The following is a 15,246-nucleotide window of genomic DNA, read 5'->3' as shown; positions in this document are numbered from 1 at the left end:
GGAGCAAGATAGCAAGATGGCTTGTGAACTGAGTTCTGCTGGCTATAAGGCAAGCTCTTGAAAATTTATCCTGCAGATGAAACCTGATGTATCTAGATGCAGATAAAGCTTGATGTAGCTATATCTATGTAGATACCAGGTTGTGCAGACTGGATTTAACATGGCTGAGACATATGGGGAAGTATGACATGAAAGCTCTCCTGGTCCAGGGACATGCCACTGTAGAGCACAAGCACCCAATATGTTCTTCTCTAATCTCTGATTCAGGAGATACTGTCAAGGGAGGGAGAGCTCTGCAAGTAATTGTCTGTCTTCCAGGCTTAAATGATCATACAAGACCAGAGCTACCCACTTGGGACTTCCTGGTATCACCCCATCTTCACTTGCCTGCTGATCAGTACAGTTCTTCTTTCCTCTATAAGGAGGAAAAACTATACCTTCTAGCCTCTATAAGCCATAAACCTTTGGATATTCCTGCAGCAAAGAGCCTAATGCTCTAATAGGGGCTAGAAAGTATAGTTTTTGGAGTAGTAGCACTGAGTCTATCTCTGCTTTTACATCACAGTTCTGCCTTGAGTAGTAGAGGACACTGGGTAAATTCCTTGGTCCTTTATCATCCCATCTATAAAAGCACCTCACAGAAGTGGTGTGAACTTTAGATGAGAAAACATGTATAAAAGGTATAAAGGGTATAAAACATGGTGTCAGGCACATAGGAAATCCTCAGTAAATAAAACTTTAGTTATATTTTCATCATTTGGGGGAAAGAAAGACATGTGGGCCTAACTCAAATAATTGAGAGGGTCGTTATAGAGGTTACATGATCCTGGCTTGGGTTAAGGATGGTACCTGCCAAGGGGCCAGCCAAAGAACTTGAGACATTTCCCAGCAGCTGGTTGAGAAGGAGAGGTCTAAGATAATGTGAATTATTAAAAAATTTTTTACCACTCATATAGCTGTAGTGATGGCCTGCTGTTGGAAGCAAAGCTTAGGACCTAGCTCTAAGATAATGTGAATTATTAAAAAATTTTTTACCACTCATATAGCTGTAGTGATGGCCTGCTGTTGGAAGCAAAGCTTAGGACCTAGCTCCACATGGAAAGTAGCTTCAAATCTTTTCTATCCCAGAGTGGCAAGAGGGGTGGTTTCAGAGCAGCTAGGTGTTGTTCTCTCTCTCCTACTATACCTGTAAAGGCAATATGCTGCCAGGGAGGGCTGCATGCCTCCATGTACCTCTCCCAATGTCCAGTATCCCATCTCTGTGAGGACAAGGAGTTCGTGCCTGACTTTTCAGTATGCATAACATCAAGCTTCGCATCTTCTAGCATGCAATTCCTTGGCTCTTCATAACTAAGCAATTTTATGTGACACTCAACAATACGTGGTTCCAGAAGGGTTTTTTTTTTTTTTTTTTGGTCAGCTGTGGGGCCTGAACTCTGGGCCTGGGCGCTGTCCCTCAGCTCTTCAGCTCAAGGTTAGTGATCTACCACTTGAGCCACAGTGCCACTTCCTGCCTTTTCTGCTTATGTGGTGTTGAGGAATCGAACCCAGGGCCTTATGTATGCAAGGCAAGCACTCTACTCTGAGCCAACTTCTCAGTCCTCCAGAAGGTTTTTGTTGCCTAAAATGGAAATACTGTAACCATTAAGCAGTCACTCTCCATTCTCCTTCCATCCCCGCTCCCCACCAAGTACCTAGAAAATATTCTTTCTGCCATTTACGTATTCAGGACATTTTGGTTTTGTTGTTGTTGTTGTTTTGTTTTGGTCAGTCGTGGGGTTGAACTCTGGACTGGGGCGCTGTCCCTGTGCTCTTCAGCTCAAGATGAGTGCTCTACCACTTGAGCCACAGTGCTGGTTTTCTAAGGGTTTATTGGAGATAAGCATCTCACGGACTTTCCTGCCCAGGCTGGCTTTGAACTGTGATCCTCAGATCTCAGCCTCCTGAGTAGCTAGGATTACAGGCATGAGCCACTGGTACCAGGCATTCAGGACATTTTGTAAATGTGGAATTGTGCAATATGTGGCCTTTGGTGTATCTGTCATTTTTCATATAGCAAACTATTTTTGATGTTCATAGAAGTTATGGCATGTATCAATATCATATTCTTTGTGGTGGAATAAATACATGAGATTACAACAATTTGCCCCATTTATCGTAGTTGGGCTTGGGAAACGGACCTGTCTTTCTCTTAAAAAATGTCTGTGGTTGTCAGGTAGATTCCATGTTACCAAATGCTCCTCAGTGGCTGAGTGGATCCATTCATGGATCCAAGAAAATATGGTACATAGACACAATGGAATTTGACTGATCCACCAGAAAGAATGATATTGTACCATTCATAGGAAATGGAAAGACTTGGGAAAAAAATACATTAAATAAGCCAGACACAGACAAACATAGGTTGCATGGTTTCCCTCATTTGTGGTAGCTAGAATGTGCCTGTAAGTCTACAAGTGAACACACTGGGTAGTAAGCAAGTGGTTACAAATGAATCAGTTGAAGTGTAATAGTCTCTATGGAGAGCTTAAATAGTTTTTCTTTAAAAAGACTAAGTCAAAGACCAAGAAAATAAGAATCAAGAAATGGGTACTTGTAAGAGGGGAGGGTGGGTCCAAGGGGAGAATGGTAGAAGAATTCAAGCAGGGAAGGGAGAGAGTGCAGACAAGAATTCATCGCTGAGAGATATAAGGGAAGGGGTAGATAGAAGTGGGGTGAAGACATTGAATGGGTGGCAGAGATCAAGATGTATTGTATGTATAAACTGCTTTGTTAAATGGCAAAAATTTTGATAGATAATTTAAGATTAAGATAAGTAAGAGAAGGGATGTCTTGGGAGGGGCGGATGAGAATGTTGAAAGGGGTGACATTGACTAAAATGCACTGTTTTCGTAAACTGCTTTGGAGAATGGCACTCCCTTGTACACTACTTAAAGATAATAAAAATAATGTCAAAGATTTTAATTTAAAAATATACAGGGGACTAGAGATATGGCTCTAGGGGGAGAATCCTAGCTGTTAATACAGAATGCCAAGTGAAGGCTAGGCCCTAAATTCAAGACCCAGTGCTGTACCACTGTATTACAAGAAAAATGACTTTAGTTAGGGTCTGTCTCTTGGCTGCCTGATAGAGTTCTAGTTTGTCCTCTATATTAATAGCCTCTCTTGATGGAATATTCAAGACTATATGTTTTTATGTAATCACTATACAGACTTTACCCAACATTTTCCTATGTAGATGGTTCAACATAATGTTAATGGTTACATAATGATGTAAAATAGCTGTGATATTTGTTGAGAAAGTTCTAGTTAACCTCTGGGTTATGTGGACTATTAAGAAAAATAATCAATGCTTATTAAAGACTTATTTATTTAGACAAAAAAAGATCAAAACCCTGCTATGCTATGCTTTGTTAAAAATGAATGCTGTTGGCTGGTCCCAGCACAGTCTTTTGGTGCAATCCAATTGACACCCTTCTACTTTCAGAACAGAGTACATGACACAGGCGGACAAGCAAACATAATTAAACACTGGCCCAGATAGGGTTTTCCTTAATTAGTTGTGAGTTTCTATAATGAAAATACCTGGAGATTTGTTTGACTTCAAAGTCCCATTAAAGCTGTGCTGCTTTTGTTGCTTTGAAAATTTGGGAGTTTAGGACTCCTTGCCTCATGCTTCTTAATGATGATAATTATATGATATGCTTAAAAGTGCTTTTGATCTTGGCCTCTCAAAGCACTCAAGTGAGGCATCAATTCCCTCACTCCCACTCTGAGCAGGCCTTCCTTGTTTACGGGCAATGTGTGTTGACATGTGTGTCACAATCATTGCTGCTTCAGAGGAAACGTGCCAACAGCATCAGCAAAACTGCACCGTTACACATCTTAACTCTATTAATTCGTTAGAGTAATTGTAGCACTTCAGACTTTTAAAATGTCACATGCAATCCTTTATCTCATCTAAACAACAACAAAAATATCATAGAGGAACCAAGTAATACAGCACCCCATAGTGCCTCTAAAACCAGTAATGGAATTGTTCCTTCTGTCCATTCCCTTTCTCCTTTTCTAACAGCTTCTCAGAAGGCAATTCACCAGCCAGGTGACTGATGTGCTGGTTGAATCTCATCTCAAGTTACAAAGAACATTTCCTACCTTTCTTGCAGTTTGCAAACTTGTAAATGAGACAAGTCATAGAGGAGAGAACATTTCTTTATGCCTCTATAACTTATTTTCTTGTTTTTGTACTTTGCCAGAATGTTAGTTTCTGCGTATCTTCACCCCCTGAGGTGGACTACAAATACCAATTAATACCTATTGTGGAAAATGGATTAAGAATTATGGAATTAAGACTTGATCCTGATGACATCTTTCTAAGGAAATAAGCTCTCTATGAGCAAGTGCAAATTAAGGGAGATTATTTTCTTCTAACTGCTACTTGAATGTATACATCTGTACCTAAAATGTTTCAATGAGAAGCAGATGGCCCATGTGTCTAATTTGGAAAGGTCTCTCAAAACCCATACAGAAAAGAACTTGATGTGTTGGCATTAAGAATAAAGCACAAAGACCATACTTGCTTTTTCACAGGCAGATCCTAGAGCACATGGCACCCGCATAGCACGGTCTTTAAAGGGAAGAGAAGCAGGGTTGCACCGACAACAGGATCAAGTATTCCAAAGCCCATTTGGAGGCTGGGAAGGTGGCTCAGTGGTAGAGCGCTTGCCTTGCATGCATGAGGTCCTGGGTTCGATTCCCCAGCACCAGATAAGCAAAAAGAAAAAAGCTGGAAGTGGCGCTGTGGCTCAAGTGGTAGAGTGCTAGCCTTGAGCTGAAGAGCTGAGGGACAGTGCCCAGGCCCAGAGTTCAGGCCCCACGACTGGACCCCCCCCCCAAAAAAAAAAAAACAACAATAGGCCAAAGCCCATTTGGAGAAAAGACTGGTTTGAGCAAAGCATACTCAATTTACACATCTAGCCCCACAGAAGAGCTACCAAATCAAATAAATTTAAGGGGGGGAACCCCAAGTAAATAAATTGAGAACAACACAATATAAATACAGATTTCACTGAAAATGTGCTAAAATTAGACCAAGAGAAACATTAAGATTGTTGTAACTATTCTCCCTCAGTGGGTGTCTAAAATTTACATGTTCCAAATCTCAAAGATGGTGGTATGAAATTTTCCATGTCGTGAAGGGGGGTTATAAAGTTAACAAAAGGGAAAAGATAGGTGATTTACGTATTCCTTTACTTTGTGCCAGAATTGTTCTAAGCTCTTTAGACAACTTCCATATCAGCATATCAACACTATTCTCTAATTTCTCTAATTTAAAGTTTAAAAAAGCAAACCCTGAGATTTAAAAATGTTAACTAAGCCGCTAGAAGACAATACTATTAAAAGAGTCAGGATTACTACTCAGAGCTGTCTAAAGTCAAACTTTACATTTCAAACTAGTAAAATGTTCTTCCTGGAGGATGAAATTTTAGCTGAAAGACAAAAGACTTGGAGCCAATAATGTTTACGAAAAAAATATGTATTGTATATGTTCCTTCTACGGAGATATAAACATATGTACGCACACTCTCAAACAGACAAGCACAGAGAAGGATACCATTATATTTTGTAAGGATACAAAGACATTACAGATTCATCTAAAGTTCTAAAGATAACTCAGTGGATGTATAATTGAAAATGTATCTAATGATCAGGTAATAGACATAATAATATATGCATTTTAAAATTTCTGGACATTTTTGTCTGTGATAAAATAAAACTGATTGCTCACAATTTGGGAAAATCAAAGCTGGTGGATCATGCTTGTAATCCTAGCTACTCAGGAAGCTGAGATCCAGGATTACAGTTCAAAGTCGGCCTGAGCAAGAAAGTCTGAGACTCCAGTTAACCCCCAAAAGCTGGAAGTATAACTGTGGTTCAATAAAATGGGCTGGGAAAGTGGCTCAGTGGTAGAGCGCTTGCCTTGCATTCATGAGGCCCTGGGTTCGATTCCTCAGCACCACATAAGCAAAAAGAAAAAAGCTGGAAGTGATGCTGTGGCTCAAGTGGTAGAGTGCTAGCCTTGAGCTGAAGAGCTGAGGGACAGTGCCCAGGCCCAGAGTTCAGGCCCCATGACCGGACCCAAAAAAATAAATAAATAAAAATAAAATAAATTAAATGCTAACCTTGAGCAAAAAAGCTCAGGTACAAAACCCAGGTCTTGAGTTCAAGTCCCAAGGACTGACATGTGTGCAGGGGTGTGTGTGTGCACAAACACACACACACAATAATAATAATAATAATAATAATAATAATAATAATAATAATGCAAATCTTTAGGATTTTTTTGTGCAATCTTTAGGGTGTTTTAATTATAGGATCATATTATGTGCAAATAGGGATAATTTGAATTCTTCCTTCTGTATTTGAATTCTTTTTATTTCTTTCTCTTGCTTTCTTACTCTGGTTATGAATTCTAAAACTATATTGAATAAGTGTGGACAGAGTAGAAACTCTTGGTTCATTACTGATTTTAGAGGAAATTAACTAAGTATAATGTTTGCTCCAGATTTGTCATAGATAAGCTTAATTATGTTGAAGTACAGTCTTTCTATTCCTGGTTTCCTGAGAGCTTAAGTCATAAAGATTGTTAAACTTTGACAAATGCTTCTTTATATATCAATTGAGATAGTCATGTGATATTTTTGTTCTTGATTCTGTTTTTGTATTATATTACATTTTTTGATTTATGTCTGTTGAGCTGTTCTTTCATCCTTGAAATAAACCAACTTGATCATGATGTATGATCTTTATATTTTGCTATTGCATTTATATCACTAGCATTTTATTGAGAGTTTTTGCATCTATATTCATCAAAGAAATTGGTCAGTTATTTTGTATTATTTTATAGTTTGGGTGTCAGGGCAATACTGGCTTCACAGGATGAGATGGTAGCATTACTTCCCTTTCTATTTATGGAATAGTTTGTAGAATATTGATGTCAGTCCTTTTAAGGCCTGTAGAACTCGGCAGTGAATTGACTGATCAAGTTTTGTGCTCTAATTTGTTGAAAAACTATATTTCTGCTTCAATCTCAATTGCTTGCTGTAGATCTTTTAGATAGTTTATATCCTGTTAAATCAATTTTGTTTGGTCAAATCTATCTAGAAATGTATCTGTTTCTTGTACATTTTCCTGTTTATTTGAATATAAATTTTCAAAGTAATCCTTAATAAGCCTCTGAATGGCATTTTTATTTTTTGTGAAATCCTATTTTTTCATCTCTGATTTTACTAATTTGTGTCTTTTCTCTTTCACAGTTTTTCTAAGGGTTTATCAATATTTTATGTCTTTTCTATATTTTATTTTATTGTAAAGGTGATGTACAGAGGGGTTACAGTTACATAACTAAGGTGAAAAGTGCATTCCTTGTTGAACATTCTTACCCCTCCCTCATTTTTTCCCACTTCCCACCTCCCCCCAAATAGTAAAGTTCATTTCCAACATAATGTCTTGTGAGTATTATTGCTGCATTGGTTCATCCTTTGTCCTTTGTCTCACCATTTTGTTATTCCTCTTCCTTTCCCCAGATCAGATAAACATACATATAAGACACAGGGTACCAAACAAACAAACAAAAACCAGTGTCAAAAGGGGATAAACCAAAAGAAAAAAAGTCAGAAAAAAGAAATAACTTCACACAGTACATTAAAACAAGAAAAAAACAAACCCATAAATAAAACCCTTTTGTTTCCATATCATGAAGTTCATTTTGATTAGCATTATTTTATATGATTATACATACATAGCTATTGAGCTATTGTGATCCTCTGCTAGGACTATCCTAGACATATTCTAATGATTACAAATGAGGGAAACCATGGAGCCTGTATTTCTTTGGGTCTGGCTTACTTCATTTAATATGATTTTTTTCCAAGTCTTTTCATTTCCTTATGAATGCGTTGATGTCATTCTTCTTGATGGAGGCATAGAATTCCATTGTGTATATATACCATATTTTCTTCATCCATTCATCTATTGAGGACATCTGGGTTGGTTCCATAACTTAACTATGGTAATAAGTGAGCTAAAGAACTAAAGAGGAGAGGAAATAAGAATAGCCAATAAACACTAGAAGAAATCTTCAACACCTCTGGCCATAAAAGAAATGCAAATCAACAGTACATTGAGATTCCACCTCACCCCAGTTATTATTAAGAAAGCAGATAATAACAGATGCTGGTAGGGATGTGGCCACAAAGGAACACTAGTACACTGTTGGGAATGTAAACTGGTTCAACAACTCTGGAAAGCAGTATAGGGGTTCCTCAAAAGACTAAACAGATAGCTCTCTTATAATCCAGCAATCCCACTCCTGGGCATTTACCCAAATGATCACAAACAAGGCCACACTAAAGCTACAAACACAACTATGTTTATTGCATCATTATTTATCATAGCTAAAATTCCATTTATGTTCCACATTTTTTAATTCACTCATCGATAGTAGAGCATCCGGGGCTATAACTTGGCTATTGTGAGTGAATAGTGCAGCAATGAACATGGACGTAAAAGTGTCTTTACTATACTCTGATTTGTAATGTTCTGCCCAAGAGTGGTATGGTTGGGTCATGGGGAAGTACTATGTTTAGTTTTGCTCTTTAATCTAACCTCACTATTTTATAGTTTGTTTTTTTGGGGGAGGGGTCCAGTTGTGGGGCCTGAACTCTGGGCCTGGGCGCTGTCCCTCAGCTCTTCAGCTCAAGGCTAGCGCTCTACCACTTGAACCACAGCACCACTTCGGGCTTTTTTCTTTTTGCTTATGTGGTGCTGAGGAGTCGAACTCAGGGCCTCATGCATGCAAGGCAAGCGCTCTACCACTGAGCCACCTTCCCAGCCCCTATTTTATGTTTTTTTAATTGGAAAATTGAGCTCATTACCATCAAGTGTTAGTACTGAAAGTTATAAAATATATCTTGCTATTGTGTTGTTTGCTTTTTTTTCTATCGTAATTTGTTAATTTATGCATCTAGCAGGATTATTCTTTTTTGTATATTCCTGATTACATTTATATTCCTTTTCTCTAGGTAGGACAGCTTCAAGCATCTTACTGGTCAAAGATTAAGAATTCCTTTAGATTTTATTTATTGTAGAAAGGTCCTTCAATTATGAAGGATAGTTGTACTGGATACAATAATCTATGTTCACTGTTTCTTTCAAGGCTTGAAATATATTATTCCATTCTCTCCTTATAGTATTTCTATTAAAAATCTGCTGTTGTTCTACTGAGTCGCCATTATATGTGATGTGTCACTTCTCTGGGCTTTCAAGTTTTTTCATGAACAGTACATTTAGTGTTTTAAGTATCATATAAGTAGGGGTGGCTCATTTCTGATCTTGCTTGTTTTGTCTTCTGAAAGCCTCTTCTACCTCTTCAACCCTTTATTTCTTAAGATTTGGAGGGAAATGTTATGTGCTTTTATCTTGTATTCTCCTATACACACAATCAACATGTTTGGTCTCAATCATTTCACAGAGACCTTGCATATTCTTTTCTTGGTATTTTTCTCTGTCTTTGATCTTAATTCTTCTACTGTTTGTTTTTTTTTTTTGCCAGTACTGGGGCTTGAAACTCAGGGTCCGGGCACTGTCCCTTGGCTTTTTCTCATGTGAACCTCAATTCCTGCCTGGGCTGGCTTCAAACCATGATCCTTAGATCTCAGCCTCCTGAGTAGTTAGGATTACAGGTGTGAGTCACTGGCACCAACCACCTCTTCTCAATTTTTCTTTCTGTTGTTGTTGGTGATGTTTATTTGGATTACTGAGCTTTTCATTTTCAAGATTTCCATTTCTTTATTGTTAAATACTTTTATATCTTTACTGAACTCATTTTACATAGCCAGTTTTGTCTTTATTATTTTATTTAACTGTTTACATGTATCCTCTTTAGTTCATTCAGGTGCTTACATATGCATTGTTCATTCTTTTCATTGATGTTTTGAGGTCATTGAAATTTCATCTGCGTTGCTATTATTCTGTTCCTTTATTATGCCATTATTAAATTTTTAATGAAGCATGTTACTTTGCCTTTTCGTATTACTTGTATTTTGAAGTTAGAGCAACCTTCCACATTTTAATCTGAAAACAAAATTAGACTCAGCAGGAGGCCTCCAACTTCCATTACAGGTGACATGCTTGGTGATATGTAAGTTCTGTGAGAAGAGGGACTTTATTTTATTCACATCTCTAGTCTCAGCACCTGGAACAATGCTTGATATACCTAGTAGGCACTTATATTTCAGTATGTGCTAAAATATTTGAATAAGCAAAGACTCTTATTTCACCTGGACACAGATACCACATTTGATTTCTTATTATTTTCAAGAAGGATGCATTGTTACTAATATATCAACAGCTTGTTATGGCTTTCAATTGCTGTTCATCTTATTTTAGAATTATAAATTACTGTATTTAGCTTCATCACTACTAATTTTAGTGATGTGGGTTGTTCAGTGAACCTTACAATATGATGCTCTGCACATTTGCATCAACACTATTTTGGTCTATAATTTTCTAATAACTAGATTTTCAGGCCTGCATGCATTAAGAGCAAAGACAAATCATCTATACATCTAGAGATAAAGCAGACATGTAGATGCATCATCTGCCAAGTTTGGCTGCCTTTGCTAGTCATGTGCTGTCTCCACATTTGCTCTATTCAAGTACAAATGTGCCATCAAAGTAAATATAACAGAATTACTTGATTATATTTAACTGTCATTCATTTTATTACACAAAACTGTGTGTGTAAGCTTGTAATTAGCTTGTTAATTCTTTTCTTACTCTTTTCTTAACTGCTATCTTCCTTATCCATTGACAATTAGACACAGGTATGGAGAGCATACCTACTTGCCTATTTTAATGCACTGTAGTGTCTTCCACCCCGTTCAGACTGTCTTGAGTTCAAAAATGAATAAGAACCTCTGTTTAAACTCTCTCCCAAGGCACTATCTCAAAAGTTCCAATGCTCATAAGACATTCAGAGACTATTACTATATCTGATTTCTTTCTTTCTAATGTGATCCACCTTTGTATGATTTTCCTGTGGTTTCTGTAACAAATCATCATATACTGGATGGCTTCAGATATTGGAAATCTATTCCTCCACAGTTCTGTAGGCCAGAAGTATGTCAGTCAAGTTTTTAGCAGAATTTCTCCTGGAGCATCTGAGGAAGTATCATGCCTACATGATATATTCTGCCCTAAGGGAGGCATGGAATTGATACTTGTGGAAATTCTTGGCTCTTGGCTTATAGATGCTTTATTCCTGCCCCACTTATCTTCACATGACTTTCACTCATATACTACTGTGTCCGTGTCTACATTTCTCTTACTAGAATCTTACAGGGATACCGATTCATTGTGACTTCATCTTAACTTGATTGTATCTTCAAAGACCCCATTTTCACAGATGCAAGTGTTGGTTATTAGAACTTAAATACACACACACATATTGTGTGGGTGGGTGATGTGATTCAACCAATAGCATACTTATTGATTATCCTCTTGGCTCTATGTCTTTTCTTAACCTGAATTAGTTCCATTGATTTGGTGAGCTGGAGTTTGAAAGCCCTATGAAAACTCTACCATTACTCTCCCCCAGCATTTTCCATCCTTCACACATATAAGATACAGCCACACTTGAGCTGAGTAGACTTTTGGCTCCTAAAGTCTCCAAGGAGTATTTTTCTTACTAAATAAAAAGTTTGGCAGAATAACTACTCAAAAAAGTCACTAAGCATAAAATGATAAGGGTTTAATTTTTTTTATAAAACATAACCACATTCTAATGGCTAGGCAAATCAAACTCTGTCTTATCAGTTTTATTAACATACTTTACTATGACTGAGTGTTATACAAGGCCTCAGAAGACATGTCTCATGCTTTCAATTGTATGACATATTCTGTTTTCATTTAATTGGGTTTCAGAAAAATTGAGTTAAATCATATGTATTGCCTTTTAAGAAAATTGTAACTATAAGAGAATTTTTATTTATGTTCACTAGTTTTTTTTCTCCCATCCTAAGACCTGAGTGCTTTGCCTGAGCTTTTCTGCTCAAGACTAGCACTCTACCACTTGAGCTACACCTCCAGTTTCAGGTTTTTATGGTAGTTAATTTGGGATGAGAATCTAATGACCTTTCCTGCCTGGGCTGGCTTTGAACTGCAATCTTCAGACCTCAGACTCCTGAGTATCTAGGATTATAGGTGTAAGCCACTGGAGTCTGGCTCACTGGTATTTTTTTAATGGATGCTCTCTAGCTCATCAGAACAATCACCTGAGAACCTAGATAGTGGCTACAGTGTTGAAGCTGAATATTCTTCAGGGTTTGCCTTCTACATGTCATCAGTGACTGTAGGTCCTAAGTCATTTTCTTGAAGATTGATATTCTTCATTATATTCAGTAAGAGTACAGTTAGAGGCTGGCCTCATCAGGAGATATTTACCAAGTATATTATTTTCTGAGCCTTTGTCACTTTATACTAGAATTTTCTCCTTATATTGGTCCATTATATGTGCTTATATATAGTAGATTTGAAGGCACTTAGGAAGAGAAAATTTATCTTCCTCAATTTTGTGTTAGTAGTAGAATGTCTGTCATGAGTCACTTAGTAAATGTTTGTTGCAGTGAGTTGAAGAATTTTCAAATGCATTATTCTAGATGAGACCAAGAAAAAGATTATCCAGAGTGACAAGATGCCTTCCCATATGTTATTCTTCTAAATGTTATCTAAACAAGGTAAGAGCAAAGAATAATTATACAGAAAGGTTGAGGGTAAAGCCATGGGAAAAATATACCAGGCAAACATGAGCTAAAAGAAAGTTGAGTACAGTATATTATCACACACATAGACATAAAAATAAAGGTAGTGTTCTTATTGAATTGTGTTTAGATAGAATATTGAAACAACACATTTAATAAACTTTTATAGAATGAGCTTGACTGAAATACTACAATCAACAAATTCAGATATTTATATTCTTTTCAAGCACATGTGGAATGATTTTTAATTACCACACAGTGTGTCAAAATGCAAATTTTAAAACTTACCAAAGAATGAGAATTAAGAAATTGTTTTAATATAAATGATAAAATGTTCCAAATTTGAAATGAGAAAAATAAAGTAAAATATGCCTACATTTGTAACTAAAACACAATTGTTTATTTATTGACTGATTTGTGGTGTGTGTATGTGTGTGTGTGTGTGTGTGTGTGTGTGCGTGTGTGTGTGTGTGCGTGCTTGCATGCTCACATGTTTGTGTCTGTGTGTTTGTGTGTCAGTACCAGGGCTTGAACTCAGGACCTCTTGCTCTTGCTCAGCATTTTGCTATAGCTGGCACTCTACTACTTGAGCTATGCCTCCAGTCTGGAATTTTGCTAGTTAATTGGAGGTAGAGTCTCAAGGACTTTTTCACTTATGCTGGCTTTGTACCATGATCCTCTAGCTCTAAGTCTCCTGAGTAGCTAACACTACAGATGTAAGCCACCAGCTCTTTGGTGATTTATGTAATGTTTATGAGACAGGGTTTTTTTTTAATTTAAATATTATTTTATTTTATTTGAGAACATACTGTACAGAGGGGTTACAATTACATTGGCAGGATGATGCATACATTTCTTACCAAGCATTGCAGCCTCCTCCTTTGTTTACCCTTCACCTCCCTTCCCAGCCTCCCCCATCCCCCCCACCCAATCATACCCCCATCCTCCCCCCACACCAACATTGTAAAGCTTGCTTCGACATGACATTTTGTAATTCTCCTTGTTGCAACAGGTCCACCTGAATCCTTAAACGACTTGTTTGTCCCCATCTCCTCCACATGTTATACTGACATCAAATAAAGTGAAAGCGGGGGTTACACTGTGGGGGAGGGACATACAAAGCAACAAAGAAATAATCTTAAAAATGCGTTAGAAACACATGCATGAAAGAAACGAAAACATTAAAATACATATTTAAGGGTTCATTTTCCTAACATCACATTATCTGACCTTTTCCGCTTGACTCATACCTATACTAGATATTGCAAATAAGGGAAACCATGGGACCTATGTTTCTTTGGGCCTGGCTTACTTCACTTAATATAATTTTTTCCAAGCCTTTCCATTTCCTAACAAATGGGGAAATGTCATTCTTTCTGATGGAGGCATAGAATTCCATTGTGTATATATACCACATTTTCTTGATCCATTCATCTACTGAGGGGCTTCTGTGTTGGTTCCATATCTTAGCTATGGTAAATAATGCTGCAATAAACATAGTTGTGCTGGTAGCTTTAGTGTGGTCTTGTTTGTATACGTTTGGGTAAATGCCCAAAAGTGGGATTGCTGGATCATAGGGGAGATCTATGTGAAGTCTTTTGAGGAACCTACATACTGCTTTCCAAAGTGGTTGAACAAGTTTACATTCCCACCAACAATGAAGTAAGGTTCCTTTCTGTCCACATCCCCTCCAGCATCTGTTGTTGTTAGAGTTCTTGATTTTTGCTGTTCTAACTGGAGTGAGGTGATATCTCAATGTTGTTTTGATTTGCATTTCTTTTATGGCTAGGGATGTTGAACATTTCTTCATGTGTCTATTGGCCATCCTTCTTTCTTCTTCAGAGAAGCTTCTCTTTAAGTCTTTCGCCCACTTATTTATTGGGCAGTTGTTTCTTTGAGGATTTGTTGTTGGGTGGTTTAATTTTTTGAGTTCCAAGTATATTTTAGATATGAGACCCTTGTCCGTTGTATGGCTAGTAAAGATCTTCTCCCAATCGGTGGGCTTTCTATTGATCTTGCTAGCTATGTCATTTGCCCTGCAGAAGCTCTGCAACCTTATGCAATCCCATTTGTCCAACCTTTCTTTGATTTGTTGTGTTTCCGGGTCTCTATTCAGAAAATTTCGGCCTGAGCCAAGGAGACCTAGGGTTTCTCCTATTCCATCCTGTAATGTTTTCAGAGTGAGACAGGGTTTTGATATGGAGTCCAGTCTGGATTCAAACTCATGATCCTTTTCCTCTGCCTTCTGAGTGCAGGAATTGCAAGTATACAACATCACATCTGCAATATAAACTTGTTTCCCTTTTTGGCAATACTAGGGGTTGTACTCAGAACTTCGTGCTTGCTCAAGTGGTGCTCTACCACTTGAGATAAGCCTCCATCTCTCCTTTTTGCTGATTATTTTGGAGATGGAGTCTAGTAAACC

This window comes from Dipodomys merriami, unplaced genomic scaffold (assembly GCF_024711535.1).
Source record: "Dipodomys merriami isolate MVZ:Mamm:240054 unplaced genomic scaffold, mDipMer1.0.p SCAF_4, whole genome shotgun sequence".
Taxonomy (NCBI): Eukaryota; Metazoa; Chordata; class Mammalia; order Rodentia; family Heteromyidae; genus Dipodomys; species Dipodomys merriami.
Note: the sequence above shows the minus strand (reverse complement) of the source record.